This window comes from Onychomys torridus, chromosome 2 (genome assembly GCF_903995425.1).
Source record: "Onychomys torridus chromosome 2, mOncTor1.1, whole genome shotgun sequence".
In the NCBI taxonomy this organism is placed as follows: Eukaryota; Metazoa; Chordata; class Mammalia; order Rodentia; family Cricetidae; genus Onychomys; species Onychomys torridus.
In genome coordinates this window covers 114473-135863 of record NC_050444.1, presented here as the reverse complement: position 1 = coordinate 135863, position 21391 = coordinate 114473, and the positions used below count along the sequence as shown (strand labels likewise).

Genomic DNA, 21391 nt, shown 5'->3' with positions numbered 1-21391 from the left:
AAGTCTGCTATAACCAATTCTTGCCAGTCTTGAGGGATAATTCTATTGCAAGTTGACCATGAGTTTAACATTTGCTTCATTAATGGAGAATGTATACCAAATGACACTAGAGCATCTTTGAATCTCCTCAAATCTAATATTTGCACAGGAGTCTAATCAGCTTGTAAACAGCTTGAACTTTTGGCAGTCCTGGATGGTTACTGGATAGATTAACGTTGCCTATTTGAAGTTCTTGGGCTGTTTCTTGTAACAATATAATTCAGTGCTGAGATTGTTTCACCTTTAAATTCCTCCATCTTGGCCTGAATTTCTCTATTATCTGTTTAACAATTTTTTTTAATTCTAATTTTTTTTATCTTGGCACTAACATTAACTAACTTTTTAAATGATAGAAATAACCAAATATTTATAATTGACATTACATCTTCCCCATCAATATTAATTATCCTCTCATTTAGTTGTTCCATTTTTCAGACCACCTAGGGTGTTATCAAACAGAGACCAAACACCCTCCATTGTAAAAATGTTTCACATATTTAATGGGAGGGGGATATCTTTAACCTATTTCTTCCTCTAAGAAATCTTAATTAACTCACCAAAACTGCTGATAAGGATGATTCAGATGATAGTGTGGCAGGAGCCAAAGGATTGGGCCCAGAGAAAGCCAAAAGAAAGAAACAAGAGAGGCAGCTGTTTGTACAGGGAAATGTGGAAAAGCAGCTAATTCTGATATTTTTGGATCCCAGGCCTGGGGAGTTTGCAGGAGAGAGTCTTAGCCATCAGTGTAGTAACTCCAGGCAATGCGGGGTGGAAACTCCAACTGTATGTAGCTTGGGCCTACATACAGGCCACAAGCAAGCCTCTATTCCTTGAATTTGTCCCACAGATGTTGGGTGCTAGATTTAACGTGAATATTAAAAGGTCTTATAATAAAAAAAAAAAAAACAGAGTCAAATATGAGGGTGAAGGCTGAAAGATCAGAGAAGCAGAACAGCCAGCCACTACCTTACCTTTATGAAATTCTCAACCTCAAGTGAGTGACTTCCTGTTTCCTCATGCCCTATACAACTTTCTGTGTCCTGCCATATTACTTCCTGGGATTAAACTTGTGTGCCACCACTGCCTGATCTTTATGTCTAATATGGCTATGTTCTCTTATCACCAGGTAAGCTTCATTGGGATACACAGTATACTTTTCTTTGTCCTGCCATATTACTTTCTGGGATTAAAGGTGTGTGTTATCACTTCTGGTTCTGTTTCTCTCATGTAGCCCAGTATGAACTTGAAATCACAGAGATCCAGAAAATGAAAAAGATAGACAAACTCTTATACAACCAAACTAACCAAAAGGCAGAGAGAAAATTTCCAAATTATCAAAATCAGGAATGAAAAGGGGGATATAACAACAGACACTGAGGAAATTCTTCATTGAAGGTCATACTTCAAAACTTGTACTCCACACAATTAGAAATTTTAAAAGAAAAGGACAATTTTCTGGATAAATTCTTCATACCAATTTATATCAAGATGAGATAAACAATATAAATAGACCTATAATCCCCAAGGAAATAGAAGCAATCATCAAAAGCCTCCCAACCAAAATAAGCCAAAAAAAATTCCAATGGTTCTCTGAATTTCCTCAGTTGGTTTCAGTGAAGAATTCTCATCATCCTTGGCCATCAGGGAAATGAAAATCAAAATGACACTGAGATACTATCTTACATCTGTCAGAATGGCTAAGATCAAAAATACTGACTATAGTTTAAGCTGGAGAGGATGCAGAGTGAGGGGAACCCTCCTCCACTTCAAGTGGAAGAGGAAAAGTTTACAGCCACTCTGGAAATCAGTATGGCAGTTTATCAGAAAATTGAGAACCAACCTACCTCAAGACCCAGCATTATCACTTTTGGGCATATATCTAAAAGATGCACTATCATATCACAAGGACACTTGCTCAAATTGTTCATAGCAGCACTATTTGTAATAACAAGAACCTGGAAACAAGCTAGATGCCCCTCAACTAAAGAACTGATAAAAAAAAATGTGGTACATTTACAGAATGGAGTATTACTCAGCAATAAAAAACAATGACATCATGAAATTTGTGTGCAAATGGATGGAATTAGAAAAAAATCACCTTGAATGAGGTAACCCAGATCCAAAAAGATAAACATGGTATGCACTCACTCATATGCAGATATTAGACATAAATCAAAGGTAACCAGGATATAATCCACAACTCTACAGAAGTAGGGCATGGGCATAGTGGAACCCAGGAATGGAAAATAGTTAAGATTCCCTGGGTAAACTAGGAGGGACATAGAAAGGACAGGATGGGTGCAGGGAACATGAGGGATTGAGACAGCTAGGTTGGCAGAGGGACAGAGAGGAAGAACAATGAAAGAGATATCTTGATAACAGTGAGCCATTATGGACAAGGGAGAAATCTGGTGCTGGGAAAATTCTCAGGAATCCAGAAGGATGATGCCTGCTAAGACTTTCTGGCAATAGTGGTGCCTGAACTGGCCTTCCCCTGTAAACAGATTAGTGACTACTCTAATTGTCATTATAACACCTACATCCAATAATGGATGGAATTATATGCAGTGAATCACAGTCAATCACTGGCCTGAGCTCCTGCAGAGCAGGTAAAGAGAGGGAAGAGGGATCTTATGAGCAAGAAGGTTTAAAATCCTGGTGAGAAAACCCACAGAGACAGCTGATCTGGGCTAGTGGAAACTTATGGACTCTGGACTAACAGCTGGGGAACCCATGTGAGACCAAACTAGGCTGTCTGAATGTGGGTGACACTTGTGAGGCTTAATCTGTTTGTGGGGTCCCTGGCACTGGGATCAGGGCTTATACCAGGTATATGAACTGGCTTATGGGAGCCCATTACTTATGGTGGAATACCTTGCTTAGCAGGGGTGGGAGGGCTAACTTCTACCTCAAATTAGTATGCCAGATTTTGTTGACTACCCAAGGGAGGCCTTACCATCTCTGATGGGGATTGGGATGGGAAGAGGTGGGGGAAGGAAGAAGGGGATGGAGGAGAAACTGGGGAAGGTATATAAAATGAAAAAAATAATTAAAAAAGAAAGGAAATTGCTGATTATCAATTAGTATTACCTGAATATAAGCAGACTTGATTATAAGGGCATTTTGAGCAGGGATTGGGCAATACCTGAGTATAAGTAATGGCTTGGGTCATTCACCTCACACAGAATCTAAAATTGAGGTTTCAATTCTTTCCACACTTGCACTAGGTCTGGATTCAGGTATTGACCTCACTTATAGCATGATGCACATGCTAAAGTCTATTTTATTTGCATTGACGTGTGCTGTATCCTGTGTAAATTAAATTGGTTTGAATTATAAAAATATTATAAATTGATTATTATATAAGGTTCTCAGAAACACATACACATGCTCTCTCACTCACTGATTGACGTATTGCAGCAAAATGATTAGAAAGAGTTGGAAGTTGTAGATTTAGAGATACAATACCTTCGTCTATTCTTAACATCTTTGTGGCTATTAAGCAAAACCTTTTGGAATGTATAGACTTAGCAGACCACAGGATTCTACCAACAGAAAACCTAAGAATGTCACCTGTTAGTATCTGAGATCTATAATAGTGAGTTCATGCTCTGCTGTGACCAACCTACATGATATTCTACCAATGTACTTAGAAAATGCATTTATTTCTGAATCTTCTTTGATCTACAAGTATGTAAACTTTATGAAACCCTTTACAAATCCATGTTTCCAGAGTATTTACAATTACATATGGATAAAAAATAAGTTATCATGCTCATTTCACTACAGAAGAAACAAAAACAGCATAAATTGGTGATACTATTACCCAGGGTTTCTAAATGCACCTAGTTCTCTAGTAGGCCACTACCATGTGCCAGCCCTCTCTGTTGTCCTCAGTCGACTGTCCAAGACTATATCAGAACTCTTTTTCATCCACATTAGTCAACTTTCTATTTCCATGTCAGTTATTCCTATTTTCGTCAAATAACCCTATTTCTATTTTTTATTTTTAAAAACTCATGTAAACATGATACAAACATCAGATGTTCCAAACCTAACAAATGGACTACAGGTACTGATTCTCAACCCCCTTTTCAGATTCCAATTATTTTGAAGGAGAATTCATGAGCATTCTAGACCTCATTCACTGAAAAACTTTTTTACATTTCTTTCCATTCATTTTTCTCTTCTTTCATTGTGTTAATTTCTTTCATTGGATTGGCCTTCATGAATCTCTGGGATAATCTGTCTTAAAACAAAGAATCAGAATGAATTATCTTAGTGCTAATAGCAAATCATAGTACTGTGTAGCACTTAACATTCTCTTAATTATACAATCATAAACTCATCAAGTTTATAATCATATATTTAATTTTAATATTTGTGATATACTTAATAAAATATAGCCATCATTTTTAACACTCAACATTTCACATCCCTGCTCATCCATTATATAAATGTCTTTTTCATCATAAAGCATTGCCATTTTCATCCTATATTGTCTAGTGCTATGGGATAATACACTATTTTAATAAAATGATGATTGGCCAGTAGAAAGGCAGGAAGGATAGGTGGGATAAACAGACAAAAAGAATTCTGGGAACAGGAAGGCTGAGTCAGGAGATGCCAGCCTGCCATCCAGAGAACAGCAAGTAATGGCATACAGGTAAAGCCATGGAAAACATGACAACATATAGATTAACAGAAATGGGCTGACTTTAAGTGTCAGAGCTATTCAATACTAAGCCTGAACTAATGGCCAAGCAGTTATAACTAATATAAGCTTCTGAGTGATTGTTTTATAAAAGGCTGTGGGACTGTGGGTGAGAGATTTGTTCTGACTCTGGGCCAGGCAGGACACAGGAAAACTTCTGCTACAATCCTTCAGAAAAGAAGAAATTGTGCCACAATCTACACATCTCATAAAACTTAATAGTTATATCAGTGATGAAGGAAGCTTACCTCCCTGACTTGTCCCAACTCAATACACATTTCCTTATAATATTCCTTAGAAAGAAAAGGGATCTTGTAGATTTTACCCATAGCAACAAGACAGTTAAAAAAGTACCTTTTGTGATAATTTGAATGAAATTGGCTCCATAGGCCCATAGTGATTAGAACTATTGGGAGGTGTTGCCTTGTTTGAATAAGGCTTTGTTGGAAGAGGTCTGTCACTGGGGACAGGTTTGAAGTCGCAGATGCTCAAATCAGGACACTGTTCAAGATTCTCTTTCTGTTGCCTGTGGATCAAGATGTAGAACACTCAGCTCCTTCTCCAGCACCATGTCTGCCTGCGTGCCACCATGTTTTCTGCCATGATATTGAACCAAACCTCTGAAATGTAAGCCAGCCCCAATTAAATGTTTTTCCTTATGTCTTTATGTGGTCATGGTGTCTGTTCACCAACTAAAGATACTTTGAATGTGTCTTAATTATGCTAGGAGAAAGTATATAAAGTGTAGTTTTATATTATATACCTCAAATAGGCACACAAATAAATGGGCACACACATAAAGAACTGTTGAATATTGGATAACACTAAAAACAGGTAGTAAGTCCCAGAAAGCTTCAGAGAGATCAATTGGCACCATGTTAATAGAAGAAAGGACATTTGGAGACAAGTAAATTTCCTTAGATTTTCTCATTATGTATGAAAATGCACAGGTTCTCATATGTAAACATCACCAGCTTCATTTACATAAATCAGGTTGAACTATTTCTGTGAGTGTTTTATTCATTAAGAATATATGTTTTACACTTGATCTTAGCCAAAAGGCCAAGAAGCGATGATCCTCAGCCAGGCCCCAGGTGGAGCTCCAGGAGTCCAATTGCTGAGAAAGAGGAGGGACTGTAAGAGCATGAATTGTTGAGAGCAAGTTTACAAAAAGCACAGGGACAAAAGCCCAGAGGAATGGAGGCACATGAATTATGAACCAACAGCTGTGGAGCCCCCGGCTGGATCGGGCCCTCTGGATGAGTGAGATAATTGAGTAGCTTGAACTGGTTGGGAGGCATCCAGGCTGTGGGACCAGGACCTGTCCTTGGTGCATGAGCTGGCTGTTTGGAACCTTGGGCTTACACAGGGACACTTTGCTCAGCCTGGAAGGAGGGGACTGGATCTGCCTGTACTGAATCCACCAGGTTTAAATGAATCCCTAGGGGAGTGTTGGCCCTGGAGGAGATGGGAATTAGAGGGGAGGGGATGGGGGGAAGGTGGGGGTAGGAGCGGGAGTGGGGAGGGCAGGGAAACCCATGGCTGATGTGTAAAATTAAAACACAAATATAATAATAATAATAAAAATAAATAAATAAACTAGAAAAAAATATATGTTTTACAATTAAACCTTGGATTGTGTATGTAAATTAGTGGCTGAAGAAATAAACAAAATTTAACTTTTCTCAATGGGCTTATGACTGAATGAAGCCCATATTTATCTCACCAGGGTTTAAAAAAAACTAATGAAATCAAAAGAAAATGTATGCTTAGAATTCCACTTTTCTTCTCATAGTAAGCATTTCCATGAAACCAATTTAAGCTACTTCTGACATTACCATTTCTCAGTGTAGGCATGTGGAATTAACTTCTTCTTAGAAAGCTTTCTAAATCTGTGAGATCCTGTCTTTTCCTCACTAAGATTTACTTAAGTGTAAAAGGCCTCAAATAATCTCAGTGCTTTTGCAGTTCTGCAGAGTAGGGATCCCACACATGTTAGACAAGTGCTCTACTTTTTATTTTTATTTTGGCACAAAGTCTTGCAAAGTTTCCCAGACTGGCCTTTAAACTTGCTCCTCAGCCTAAATATCTTGAGTTTGTGATCTTTCTTCTTGAATATCACTTTCTTAGCAAGAGGCTAGTAATCTAAAATTTAACAAGCTTCAAGTTAAGTGTTCTGCAAATCCTCATAGACAATCCTATATAATAAAATAGTAGTTTTTAGTCTATATTAGATCCAAGAAAATTTTTATTAAGCAAGAGTATATAACAGCAGTGGCTGATTTTCCACAGGACATGGGTTCAAGTCTCAGAATTCTTACAGTGGTTCACAATCATCTATAACTCCAGTTCCAGGATGTCCAACACCCTCATCTAGCATCCAGGGGCATTGTGTGCTCTCACAATGTGTACAGATATAAAATAAATTTTAAAAATATATCAAATCTTAAAATGTAAATTAAGCTCTAAAGTGCAAAATCACTAAAAGTAATTATTTTAGGCTAGCTCATTCAAGTCCAGTGCTGGGTCATGCTTGTCCTTCCTCATTTCTGACACTCTGTTTCATAACAAAGTATCATTTCTAATCATTTCTTTTCCTCGATTCTTAGAGTAGGGATTATGGGAGTGTTCAAATTGTGTTCCTGTAGAGAAATAATAATGCACATAAGGTAGAGGCACAGTATGGAAAGAAAGGAAAAAATAGAGGAATTATCCTATCAGGGTCTTTATTTCTTTGCAGCTCTAATCAAATAGAATTTACAGAATGATCCAGGTGTGATGTGTATAACATCAAGATTCAGAATGTAGTAACAGGAGGATTGATCACTTAAGGCCAGCCTGGAGTATATGGTAAGACCCTATCTACATAAAACAGAGCAAATGAAAAAATAAAATCACACATATACCCCAATTACCACTAATTAAAATGCTGCAATTTATTAAAGAGTAGTCAAGAATGACATTCTTTGATCAAAGAGCATTTCATCAGTTCAGAAAGAATCTCAGCTCATTACCATTGGGAGCTGACTTCTGCATTTTCTCTGAATGTTGCCAATCTCTGATTTTCCAAAATTGGTGTGGATGAAGTCCTGAGTTAATGTTTATTGTTCACATGAGTGTGGTCACATCAAGAATACCAATGCATTAGACCCATGGAGATGGCAAGGCCTTCCCACGATCTGAGTATGAATGTTGACAGTTAATGTATAGATAAAACCAGTACAGTACATTCAGAAAGTACCAGTTACATCATGACACATCTATTGTACAGAGACTAGACACTGAAAATATACTGTTGTTTAGGGTTACTATTGGTATATATCAGTTTGAGCACATGGCCCACACTACACCAGCTTTATGTTACTTGTATCTGTCATATTTCTTTCCCCATCACCTGAGCCAGGCCAAGTCCACACTCAGGTGAATTCCAATGCTATGAAGTTTGAATCCTTGCCTGAATAAGGATGCTGATTATACAGTAATTTCATTGGTCAAGCATGTGGACATCCCAGAAATAAGCAAGTAAAAGTAAGGAGAAAATGTTCCTATACATTGGGTTATGTTTGTTATTTGGGGGAGATTTTGTGAACTATGGAAGAAAAATAAAACTTCACAGCTTCCCAAATTCTTTGACTATTCAGGAGGTTTCCAGAAGAAAGGGCATAAAGTTAGGTTGTTGGGTAAGGGAATGCACCCAAGAAAAGTCCTTAAATAAAGGTAAGGGAGTGTTTCTCATATTTCTATTCTTCTGGTGAAAACCATAGGGCAAAGCAGAATCTAGAGAAAGAAAATGGTAGTTATATATTAGTACATTGAAAGAGAGGTTGAGTAACCATAGAAATAAAGATAAAAAATGTTACAGCTTTGTCAGTTCTTAGACTACGGTCAGGAGACAAGCTTTCAGTTTATAGAAAAAGGATAGGAAGTTTCACTGCTTTTCAGAAAACTAAGAAAAATTAATGATATGTAAATGGCCCAAGGACTTAAACAAATTCTGACTTACACTTTTGGTCTACTGAGTCTAATACTCTGTAACTCTGCAACAATTTTCTCATAAAAAGGCTCTGTCAACTCGGGTCGAGAGGGAAGCTATCTCCAAACTTCTTTCCCCTAGAATATAAAAGACCTAATCCTTGTCTCAAAGAGACAATCACTACAGGGATTAAGAAGAGAAAGACAGCTGTAGTTCTCACAGTGCCCCTGGAACCTGCAGAGATAGAGACGCAAATTTAATTGATATTTCATGACCTGCCTGATACCTTGGATTTGAACATTGAGCAAAGTGGCAATGAAAACACTGTAACTGAACTCATGGCCAATTTGTACCTTGTGTCTGGACTGACAGGATATTTAAGGGAAAATAAACTCACTCATTTACAGCTAATCACATTTAGAATAAGAGGTTTTGGGGAAGACACTAATAGTTTTAACTGATTTCCTGTGGATGAGTGACCTGATCCACAGAATCAAAATCAAATGGCAGAGGAAGAGACATGAGGCTTTGGATTAATAAATGTCTTAGTTAGGGTTTATGTTGCTATGGTAAAGCACCATGACCATAAAGCAACTTGTAGAGGAAAAGATTATCTCAGCTTACAACTCTCAGGTGGCAGTTCTTTCACTGAGAGAAGTCAGGATAGAAACTCAAAGCAGGGACATGAAGGCAGTAACTGAAACAGAGACCTACCATGGAGGAGAATTGTTTATTGACATTTTCCCAATGGTTTTCTCAGCCTGCTCTCTTTTACAATTCAGGAACACTTACCCAGAGATGGCATCATTCCTTTGTGGGATGGTTACACTGACATCAATCTCCAATCAAGGATAACAACAATAAACATACCTCATTGGACAAAGAATGGCCCATGAAGCTACAGTCTGACACAAAGAACTATAGACAACTGAGAAAAGCTGGGAATGGGAGAGATGACCTTCTCTAGGAAAAAGAACACCTATTTGTTGTCCAGTGCCAAATAGTCAGACCTGAAAACAAACACACTTGTAACACTGTATGGATTCAATATGTATATGCAAGCAATAAAAATTAATAAAAAGTCAGGCCATTAATTTCAATGAGAGTTCAGAGGGGTATATGGAAGGTATAACAGGAGGAAAGGAAAGGGAGAAACATTGTAATGAAATTATAATCTCAAAAATTATATAAAAAAACAAAATATACTATAGGCTTGCACACAAGCCAATGTGTTGAGGGCATTATCTCAATTAAGTTCCCTCTTCACAAATGACTCTAGCTTGCATTAAATTGATATAAAATAAACAAGGAATAACACAATGGCTATATTTCTTTTTCTTTCTTTCTTTTTTTTATTTTTGTTTGTTTTTCAAGACAGGGTTTCTCTGTGTAGTTTTGGTGCCTGTCCTGGATCTCACTCTGTAAACTAGGCTGGCCTTGAACACACAGAGGTCCACCTGCCTTTGCCTCCCTAGTGCTGGGAGTGAAGTTCTGCACCACCACCACCCAGCAGTGGCTATATTGATGATGTGTCTTTTAATTATGTCCATGCAGGCCAGTCTTATCTGGGGAGAAAACTAAAGAACCTACATTTCCAGGTCACTACTTTTACTGACAGTTACTTGGTTATACCCTTCCATACCTTTTTATACTAATGACTCCCTCTATTTTTGAGAGCACCTCTCTAACTACTTGAAGTTCCAATGGGCTTCATTCAACAATTTGGAGTGAGCTATAGCTTTACCCATGTGTCTTTCTTTCTTTTCATCCCCTTGGTACTTTCTTATTAAGAAGACCTGAAAAGTGACTATACTATGAAATGGTATTCATGGCATCAAAGATGAAAAAACACAACAAAGAGGCTAGGTTACTAGCCAGTACAGTATAAAATGACTCCTACAACACCCTTTGACATTCGAAAAATGTAGAGCCCATTTGGTAGTTTGAATAAGAAGGGCTTCCATAGACTCATGTTTGAATATTTGAGTACTTGGTTACAAATTGGTAAAAAATCTTTGGGAATCATTAAGAAATATGGCCTTGTTGGGAGATATGTATTACTGAGGGCGAATTTTGAAGTTTCAAGAGAATTGTATCATTCCCACTTATACATTCCTTGCCTCCAACTTGGAGAACAAGTTACGAGCTTTCATCTCTTCCTCCAGTGTTTTGTCACCATTGACTCTGAAACTGTAAACTCTAAATTAAACCCTATTTCTGATACCAACTTCTGACTTATTTATTATTTACTTTTCTATTGCTGTGACAAAACACCATGACCAGAGCAGTTAATGAAAGAAAGCATTTCATCTGTGATTGATCAAAAAAGAAAGAAAAATTCCCTGGGCGCCAAATGCTCCATCGTTTGCTCCAATTAAATTTAAAAGGCATAATTTTTATTGGTATTATTAATTATACAAATAAATTGAGTTCATTGTGACATTTTCATATATGTTTACCTTGAACAAATCAGCAGCAGTAAATTTTTAGGAAATATTTCCACATTATTATGACCCAGGCAGGTCCTTCTGTGTTTAGTTTTCTACGTATATATAGATATATTTCAGATAGATAGGTAGTCTTCAAACACTTCAAAGATCTACAGAATATGGCATTTAAAATGCTTTTAAAAATTTAGATTTTCTGGACAATGAGACATGTCTGCTCCTAGCAGCACCAATTTACTTCAGAGAGGAGGATATACATAGAAGACACTCGTTATGGAGTTTATCTTCTTCTTGACAAAAATAGCCATTTGGGTAAAAAACTGTTCTTACCTGGACTGCTTGAAAAAAATGTATCAACTGGACATGCAGGACCCATAGGAAGGTGACCACTGAACTTTGCTTGGCAAAATGGTCCTTCAGGTTCCTGCTTTGCAGAGAAAACTGCCAGACATTCTACAGGACACAAAGAGAAGTAACTGAGAGTCTCTAGACCTGTGGGCTGAAGACAGATGTGCCAACTTTACAAAAGAACTTTCGATGACTGTCCCAGATGCCAGCTGTCTCTGTCTACTCTCACAAGACTCCCAAAAGTTGCTTGCATCCTTCTCCCATTTCTCAGGATCTGAGATCTTTGTTGTAGACTAGATAGATATAATTTCCTTAGTTATGATATGTTAGGTATAAAACTTTCGACTCACAAGTATAGGATAGATAGGATATCTTCTTTAATTTTGCCAAATACAAATAGACTAGATATTATAAATATTGTAATTATAATTCTTGCTTCATAATTCTTTTGTTATATGTAATTTTACTATGTTAAAGTTAAAAACTTCCTTTTTAAAAAAAGAGTGCTGTGGATGATTGATTGATAAATAAAACACTGATTGGCCAGTACCCAGGCAGGAATTATAGGCAGGACAAAGAGGTAGGGAAGTGGACGGTTGAGGCAGGGAGTCGCTGCCAGCTGCCATGATGAGAAGCAACATGTAAAGATACTGGTAAGCCACGAGCTACATGGCAACTTATAGATTAATAGAAATGGGTTAATTTAAGATATAACAACATCTAGCAAGAAGCCTGAGCCTTTAGGCCATACAGTTTGTAAATAATATAAGTCTCTGTTTGTTTACTTGGGTCTGAGGGCTGTGGAAGCAGGGAAAGAACAGGATAATTTCAGCTACACTTCTGTGTCTTTAGTTCTTTTCATTTTAAGTGACACAGGATCTAGCTTTCTGTCCTTGTACATCTCCCAATCTCAACTTAATTGCTTATAACTAGTGTCTTCATACTTTTCAATAATAGTTTGGAACATAAATAGAATGCACCAAATGGAATTGTTTACTTTAAAAATATCTGAGAAATGCTATCTTAAGGTTTCATGTCTTCCCGGGAAATCCTGTATGCCACTGGACCAGAATGTAGGTGGAGACATTAGTCACTTTTTGATATGTACCTGTTCTGCACTGCCTTATGGGTTTGTGCACAAAGTGTTGACCTTATTATCCTCTCCTAGCATTGGACAATTAATACACTGGGAATAAGGAAAGAAAGGTCCCAGTATTGAGGCCAGCAATATTTTACATGAAGTTTTTGCCCACATCGTGTATGGGTAAATAGAGGAAGTGAGGCCCTAGAATGGAGCTGCTACCAAAAAGAGCTATAGAATATGAAAAATGTTGTTTGTTTGATTCCCCAAAAAAGAATATGTGCCCAAGTCTTGGAACTAGGTAGAAAGTGATTTCTGTATTCATGGCTGCACTAGGGAAGGTAGAGCATTTGTTATACCATAGTGAGTTGGTGGAGTAGTTGTTTGTAACCCAAATGTAGACTGCCAATTTTGTTATCAAGATCTGCCATAGTTCTGAAATCTTTCTTCATTGGATTTATGCATTTAGGATAACTTACAGTGATTTCATATTCCCATTTATTTTGATTATTTATTTCATTATTTCCCCCATATGACTATTTTATTGTGCCATTTAGAAGTCATTGTCCTAACATTCTTAGCCTCATGACATTACACACACTACATTTCATACATCCTATGCTTTTTCATCATATGCTCCACTATCTTATTTTCTAACTATATAGTCACTCTGCATAGATATGAGTCAACTTCTTCTGGGCCAAATATATCACTTCAGTGTAACTCTATCTCCTCATCAATACCAGCATGTGATTCAAGTTCAATGTTCCCTCATTGTAATTGTTTATGTCTTCCTAAGCCTAGCCCACTTCTGATTTCCCAGTATAAGCTAAAGGCAAATGGAATTACTTACTTCATTGTTCAATTCTGGACAAATTTTGAATCTTAATTTCAATGTTCAATATAAAAGAATTTTCTCTATTTTTAGAGTCATATTGGATACCATTTATTGTAGGATATTTTAGTATGTGCTATATAACCACTTCCATTTTTCTGATGAAAATCCTTCAGTAGAGTTTTTTTTAAATACAACTTCATTATAATGCACTCTGGTCTTTAAAAATCATAATTTTGACAAAGTAAATTGTAAGTGCTAGAATTATAGACCTAAACCTCATCTGATAATACTGATTTAGTTTATCCATGTAGAATGCATGTGGCATAATTAGCTAAAGCATAGCTGATCTGCTCAATGTTTGGGATCTTATTCAAATTCACAAAATTTAAATTTAATTTTAATTAATATATAAAATCATAAAATATGAATGAATTTTTTGGTATCTTGTGATTGTTTGAAAAATATACAATGTATAATTTATTCTCGCCAGGTATATCAGACTGGCGTCAAACTCTCAAAAATCTGCCTGTCTCTGCTCCCAAACCCCAGGTGCTAACATTAAGGACATATAACACCATGCCCAGTTCAAATAATTTCTGAAATTTCTCTAAATATGCTGCTACCATTTCCTACAACATATTTATGTGAAGTGGCATTGTTAGCATAGGTGAATATAAAAAAATCTCAGTCAATTCTGAAAAATGTTGAAGATAACCTGTATCTCAAAGCACCAAATACACTGCTAAAATGTGTCATTGTATAATAATAAAAACATACATATCATATTAGGTTTTTTATGTTAAAAAAACAATACAATTATATATACACAAGGTAAATTGTTTAAAACCATACTGGTTTATTCATCAGCAAATGGTTAATTTGTATACATATTTCACATACACATACACACATAAATCTACCTATATGTAATCACATGAAGATTTATTCACTTAAATGGAATCAGTATTACAAATGATACAGATCCTTGCATAACAGTAATTCTAGAAAAGTATTTCTAGGTATCTACCAATCCACCTGTTGTTTAGAAACGTCTTGGTGCATTTTAGAACATAAAGTAGCAGGATATTCCCAGAACTCAAATTAAAATTCACTTCAGTAACTGTAAATGATTCTAAGTGCATTAAAAATGTAATTTTTAGATGAAGTCCTTGTTAATAAATGAACAATTTTAGTAACTTTTATGAGATTTTTAGGACAAAATACATACTTTTGTAACAGACGGACGCAGATTTATGGGCACAAATATTATATTCAGAGGAACAATGTCAAACAGGAAGCTATCTATAAGAATCTTAACAAATCTCATGAAGTTGTGACACCTGTTGTGAGAGATAAGCCAGTAGGAATAGGAGTTCAGTGCTCCTTCTTGTGGCAATTGGAAATAGTTGATTTATTTTGTCAAAAAACGCTATTTCCGAGTGTGCTTTTTCATTATGTTATACTTTTTAAAAATAATAATAATTATTATTATTATAATTATTATTATTATTATGTGTTTTAATTTTATACATCAGCCATGGGTTCTCTGGTCCTCCAAACTCCCACCCTCACACCCACCTTCCCCCTAGCCCCTCCCCTTCATTCCCATCTCCTCCAGGACCAAGACACCCCTGGGGATTCATTTAAACCTGGTGGATTCAGTACAGGCAGGTCCTGTTCCCTCCTTCCAGGCTGAACATGTGTCCCTGTGTAAGCCCAAGGTTCCAAACAGCAAGCTCATGCACTAAGGACAGGTCCTGTTCCCACAGACTGGGAGCCTCCCAAACAGATCAAGCTATTCAATTGTCTCACTTATCCAGAGGGCCAGATATAGCTGGGGGCTCCACAGCCATTGGTTCATAATGCATGTGCTTCCATTTGATTGGCTATATGTCCCTGTGCTTTATGCAATCTTGGATTCAACAATTCACGCTCTTGCATTCCCTCCTCTTTCTCGACAGTTGGACACCTGGAGCTCCACCTGGGGCCTGGCTGAGGATCTCTGCATCCACTTCCATCAGTTATTGGATGAGAGTTCCAAGACAACTGTTAGGGTGTTTAGTCATCTGATCACCAGACTAGGTCAGATCAGGCTTTCTCTCGACCATTGCCAGCAGTCTACAGAGGATATATCCTTGTGGATTTCTGGGGACCTCTCAGAACTCAGCCTATTACTATTCTCATGTGGTCTTCATTTATCATGGTCTGTTATTCCGTGTTCTCCCTTTCTGTTCCTGATCCAGCTGGGAGCTCCTGCTCCCCTAAGCTTTCTTTCTCTCAAATCTTGCACTTCACTACTCCCACTGTTGTCCAGGTTGTTCATGTAGATCTCATCTATTTCTCTGCATTGGGTGATCCCTGGGTCTTTCCTACTGTCCTGTTTTCTAGATAGCTTACCTGGAGTTGTGTAACAGACTAGTCATCTTTGTTATACATCTAATATCCTCCTATGAGTGAGAATAAACCATGTTTGTACTTCTGAGTCTGGGTTACCTCACTCAGGATGATTTTTTTCTAGATCCATCCATGACAATTGAATGTCATTGTTTTTCTCTGCTGAGTAAGTACTCCATTGTGTATATGTACCATATTTTCTTTATCCATTCTTCAGTTGAAGGGCATCTAGGTTGTTTCCAGGTTCTGGCTATTACAAACAATGCTGATATGAACATAGATGAGCAAATGTCCTTGTGGTATGATTGAGCATTCCTTGGGTATATGCCCAAGAGTGCTACAGCAGGGTCTTGGGGAGATGGATTCCCAATTTTCTAAAGAAGCGGCGTATTGATTTGCAAAGTGGCTGTACAAGCTGGCATTCCCAGCAGCAGAGGAGGAGAGTTCCCCTTGCTCCACATCTGCTCCAGCATAACCTGTCTTCTGAGTTTTTGATCTTAGCCACTCTGACAGGTGTAAGGTGGTATCTCAGAGTCATTTTGATTTGCATTTCCCAGATAATTAGGGATGTTGAGCAATACCTTAAATGTCTTTCAGCCAATGCTCTGTGGAGAATTCTCTGTTTAGCCCATTTCTTAATTAGACTGTTGGGCATTTTGATGTCTAATTTCTTGAGTTCTTTATATATTCTGGATATCAGCCCTCTGTCAGATGTGGGGTTGGTGAAGACATTTTCCCATTCTGTAGGCTGTCACTTTGTCATGTTGACCATGTCCTTTGCTCTACAAAAGCTTCTCAGTATCAAAAGATCTCATTGATTGATTGTTTCTCTCAGTGTCTGTGCTTCTGATGTAATATTTAGAAAGTGATCTCTGGTGCCAATGAGTACAAAAGGACGTCCTACTTTCTCTTCTATCAGGTTCAGAGTAACTGGATTTATGTTGAGGTCTTTGATCCACTTGGACTTCAGTTTTGTGCATGGTGACAGATATGGATGTATATGAAGCCTTCTACACATTGACATCCAGTTATGCCAGCACCATTTGTTGAAGAAGCTTTCTTTATTCTATTGTGTATTTTTGGCTTCTTTTTCAAAAATTATATGTTCATAGGTGTGTGGGTTAATGTCTGGGTCTTCAATTCCATTGGTCCTCGTGTTTGTTTTTATGCCAGTACCAAGCTGTTTTTATTACAGTAGCTCTATAGTAGAGTTTGAGGTCGGGGATCCTGATGCCTCCACAGGGTGTTTTATAGTACAGGATTCTTTTGGCTATCCTGGGTTTTTTGTTTTTCCATATGAAGTTGAGCATTATTTTTTCTAGATTTGTAAAGAATTGTGGTGGTAATTTGATGGGGATTGCATTGAATCTGTAGATTGCTTTTGGTAAGATCACCATTTTTTACTATGTTAATCCTGCCTGTCCATGAGCATGGGAGATCTTTCCATTTTCTGACATCTTCTTCAATTTCTTTTCTCGGGGACTTAAAGTTCTTGTCATATAGGTCCTTCACATGCTTAGTTAGAGTAACCCAAAGGTATTTTATTTCATTTGTGGCTATTGTAAAGGGTGATGTATCTCTGATTTGCTTCTCAGCCTGTTTGTCCATTGTATATAGGAGGGCTACTGATTTTTTTGAGTTGATCTTGTATCCTGCTGTGTTGCTGAAGATTTTTATTAGCTGTATCAGTTCCTTGGTTGAATTTTTGGGGTCACTCATGTATACTATCATGTCATCGGCAAATAGGGAGAGCTTGACTTCTTCCTTTCCAATTTCTATCCCCTTAATCTCTTTATGTTATCTTATAGCTCTGGCTAGAACTTCAAGTACTATATTGAATAAGTATGGGGAGAGGGGACAGCCTTGCCTTGTTCCTGAATTTAGTGGTATTGCTTTGAGTTTCTCTCCTTTGAATTTGATGTTGGCTGTAATTGGCTTGCTGTAGATTGCCTTTATTATGTTTAGGTATGTTCCCTGTATTCCTGATCATTCCAAGACCTTTATCATGAAGGGGTGTTGGATTTTGTCAAATGTCTTTTCTGCATCTAGTGAGATGATCATGTGGTTTTGTTTCTTTGAGTTTATTTATATGGTGCATTACATTGACAGACTTTCGTATGGTGAACCACACTTGTATCCCTGGGATGAAGCCTACTTGATCATGGTGGATAATTGTTTGAATGTGTTTTTGGAGTCTGTTCACCAGAATTTTATTGAGTATTATTGTATCAATGTTCATGAGGGACATTGGTCTGTAGTTCTCTTTCTTTGTTGCATCTTTGTTTGGTTTATGACTCAGGGTAATTGTAGCCTCATAGAAGGAGTTTGGTAATATTGCTTCTGCTTCTATTGGGTGGAAAAATTTAAAGAGTATTGGTATTAAGTCTTATTGGAAGATCTGGTAGAATTCTGCAGTGAAACCACCTGGTCCAGGGCTTTTTTTGCTTGGGAGACTTTTAATGACTGATTCTATTTCCTTAGGGGTTATTGGACTATTTAAATAGTTTATCTGGTCTTGATTTAACTTAGGTATGTTGTACCTATCCAGAAAACTATCCATTTCTTTTACATTTTCCAGTTTTGTGGAGTAGAGGTTTTTGAAGTATGACCTGATGATTCTCTGGATTTCCTCATTGTCTGTTGTTATGTCCCCCTTTTCATTTCTGATTTTGTTCATTTGGATGCACTCTCTGTGTCTTTTGGTTAGTTTGGATAAGGGCTTGGCTATCTTGTTGATCTCAAAGAACCAACTCTTTTTTTCCATTAATCCTTTGTATTGTTCTCTTTATTTCTATTTTATTGATTCCAGCTCTCAATTTGATAATTTCCTGGTGCCTGTCCCTCCTGGGAGACTTGGCTTCTTCCTGTTCCAGAGCTTTTGAGGTGTGCTGTCAAGTCACTAGTGTGAGATTTCTCCAGCTTCGTTATGTGGGCATTCACTTCTATGAATTTCCCTCTTAGCACTGCTTTCATAGTATCCCATAAGTTTGGGTGTGTGGTGTATTCATTTTCATTGATATCTAGGAAATCTTTAATTTCTTTATTTATTTCTTACTTAACCCATTGGTGATTCAGTTGAGCATTATTCAGTTTCCATGAGATTGTAGAATTTCTATAGTTTTTTCTGTTGTTGAAATTTAACTTTAAACCATGGTGGTCCGATACAACACAGGAGGGTATTCCAATTGTTGTATATATGTTGAGATTTACTTTGTGGCCAAGTTTTTGGTCAATTTTGGAGTAGGTTCCATGGGGTGCTGAGAAGAGGTATATTCTTTTTTGTTTGGGTGGAATGTTCTGTAGATATTGATTAAGTCCATTTGAGCCATAACATCAGTTAAGTCCATTATGTCTCTGTTAAGTTTCAATTTGGCCGATCTGTCCAGAGGTGAAAGTGGGGTGTTGAAGTCTCCCACTACTAATGTGTGGGGTTTTATATGTGATTTAAGCTTTAGAAATGTTTCTTTTGCATATGTGGGTGCCCTTGTATTTGGGGCATAAATGTTCAGAATTGAAACTTCATCTTGGTGGATCTTTCCTGCAATGAGTATGTAATGTCCTTCATCACCTCTTTTGATTAATTTAGGTTGAAGTCTATTTTGCTGGATATTAGGATGGCTACACCAGTTTGGTTCTTAAGGCTAATTGACTGGAAAGTCTTTTCCCAGCCTTTTGTTCTTAGGAGGTTTCTGTCTTTGAATTTGAGGTGTGTTTCTTGTATGCAGCAGAAAAATGGGTCCTGTTTTAGTAACCATTCTGTTAGTCTGTATCGTTTTATAGGTGAATTAAGTCCATTGATATTTAGGGATATTAATGACAAGTGATTATTCATTCCTGTTGTTATTTTTATTTTTTGGTGGTAGTGTGTGTGTACTTCTCTTCTTTGGGGTTTACTGCTGTGGTGTTATCTATTGCTTGTGTTTTCTTGGGTGTATCTGCCATCCTTAGGTTGGAATTTTTCTTCTAGTGCTTTCTGTATGGCTGGGTTTGTGGATAAGTATTGTTTAAATCTGGTTTTGTCTTGGAAGGTCTTGTTCACTCCATCTATGATGATTAAAAGTTTTGCTGGGTATATTAATCTAGGCTGGCATCCATGGTCTCTTAGTGTCTGCATTATATCTGTCCATGTCCTTCTGGCTTTCAAAGTCTACATTGAGAAACTGGGTGTTATTCTGATGGGTTTGACTTTATAATTCACTTGGCCTTTTTCCTTTGCTGCCCTTAATATTCTTTCTTTATTCTGTACATTTATTTGTTTAATTATTATGTGGTGAGGGGACTTTTTTGGGGGGTCCAGTCTGTTTGGTGTTCTATAGGCTTCTTGTATCTTCATAGGCATTTCCTTCTTTAAGTTGGGAAAGTTTTCTTCTATGATCTTGTTAAATATATTTTCTGTGCCTTTGAGTTGGTACTCTTCTCCTTCCTCTAACCCTTTTATTCATAGGTTTGGTCTTTTCATAGTGTCCCAAATTTCTTGGACATTTTGGGTCATGACTTTGTTGGTTTTAGTGTTTTCTTTGACTGATGAATCTATTTCTTCTACCATATTTTCAACACCAGAAATCCTCTCTTCCATCTCTTTCATTCTGTTGTTATACTTGTATCTGAAGTTCCTGTTTGTTTACTCAGATTTTCCATTTCCAGCATTCCTTCTGCTAGTGTCGTCTTTCTTTTTTTTATTTCCCTCTTCAGGTCTTGAACTTTCTCCCTTGCTTTTTCATGATTTTCTTTCAAGGACTTATCGTTTTCTTCTGCTTTAATTGTCCTTCCCTCTAGTTTTTTATAGCACTCTTCCCATTTTTTGTTTGTCTGTTCCTCTACTTTATTTTTGATTTCTTCTATATAAGGCTCTAGCCTATTCATGATGTTACTTATAAGGTTTTCTTCTTCTTCTTCTTCTTCTTCTTCTTCTTCTTCTTCTTCTTCTTCTTCTTCTTCTCCTTCTTCTTCTTCTTCTTCTTCTCCTTCTTCTTCTCCTTCTTCTTCTCCTCCTCCTCCTCCTCCTCTTCCTCCTCCTCCTCCTCCTCCTCCTCCTCCTCCTCCTCCTCCTCTTCCTCCTCCTCCTCCTCCTCCACCTCCTCCTCCTCCTCCTCCTCCTCCTTCCATTCCATGATGTTCAGGAGAAGGGCTAGGTTCTGGTGATGTTGTATTGCTCTTTATTTTGTTGTATGTGCTTCTGGCTTGACATCTGCCCATCTCCTTGTTTGTTTGTTCTTGGTCTTTTCATGTACTTGGTCCAGAGAGAGCTGATAGATTTAGGAAGCCTCTCTCTGGTCCAGATGGAAGCTCTGGGCCAGATGGATGGGAGTGCTCGTCCAGATTAGAGTGCTGGCCAGATAGGAGCTTGGGGCTGGACTCTGAGTCTCAGGAAGTCTCTGGGGTCTCCTTATTTTGTCCAGATGGGAGCTCATCCTGTCTATTTGAGAGTTCCTCTGGTCTCTGGTCTAGATGGGAGTTCCAGGGCAGGATGGAAGCTGGGGGCTGGACTCTGATTCTCAGGAAGTGCCTGGGCTCTCTGGCAGAGTTTGTTTGTGGTCTTGGAAAAGTGGAGTCTTCC

At 37.5% G+C, this 21391-nt stretch overlaps 1 protein-coding gene and 1 pseudogene across 1 annotated transcript in view; both read right to left on the bottom strand.

Annotated features, from left to right (window-relative positions):
• Sntg1 (syntrophin gamma 1) overlaps window positions 1-21391 on the bottom strand; it is an 826637-nt gene that overhangs the window by 746697 nt on the left and 58549 nt on the right. The gene's annotated exons all lie outside the window — the stretch shown is intronic.
• Window positions 5661-5827, bottom strand: LOC118579073 (annotated as a pseudogene).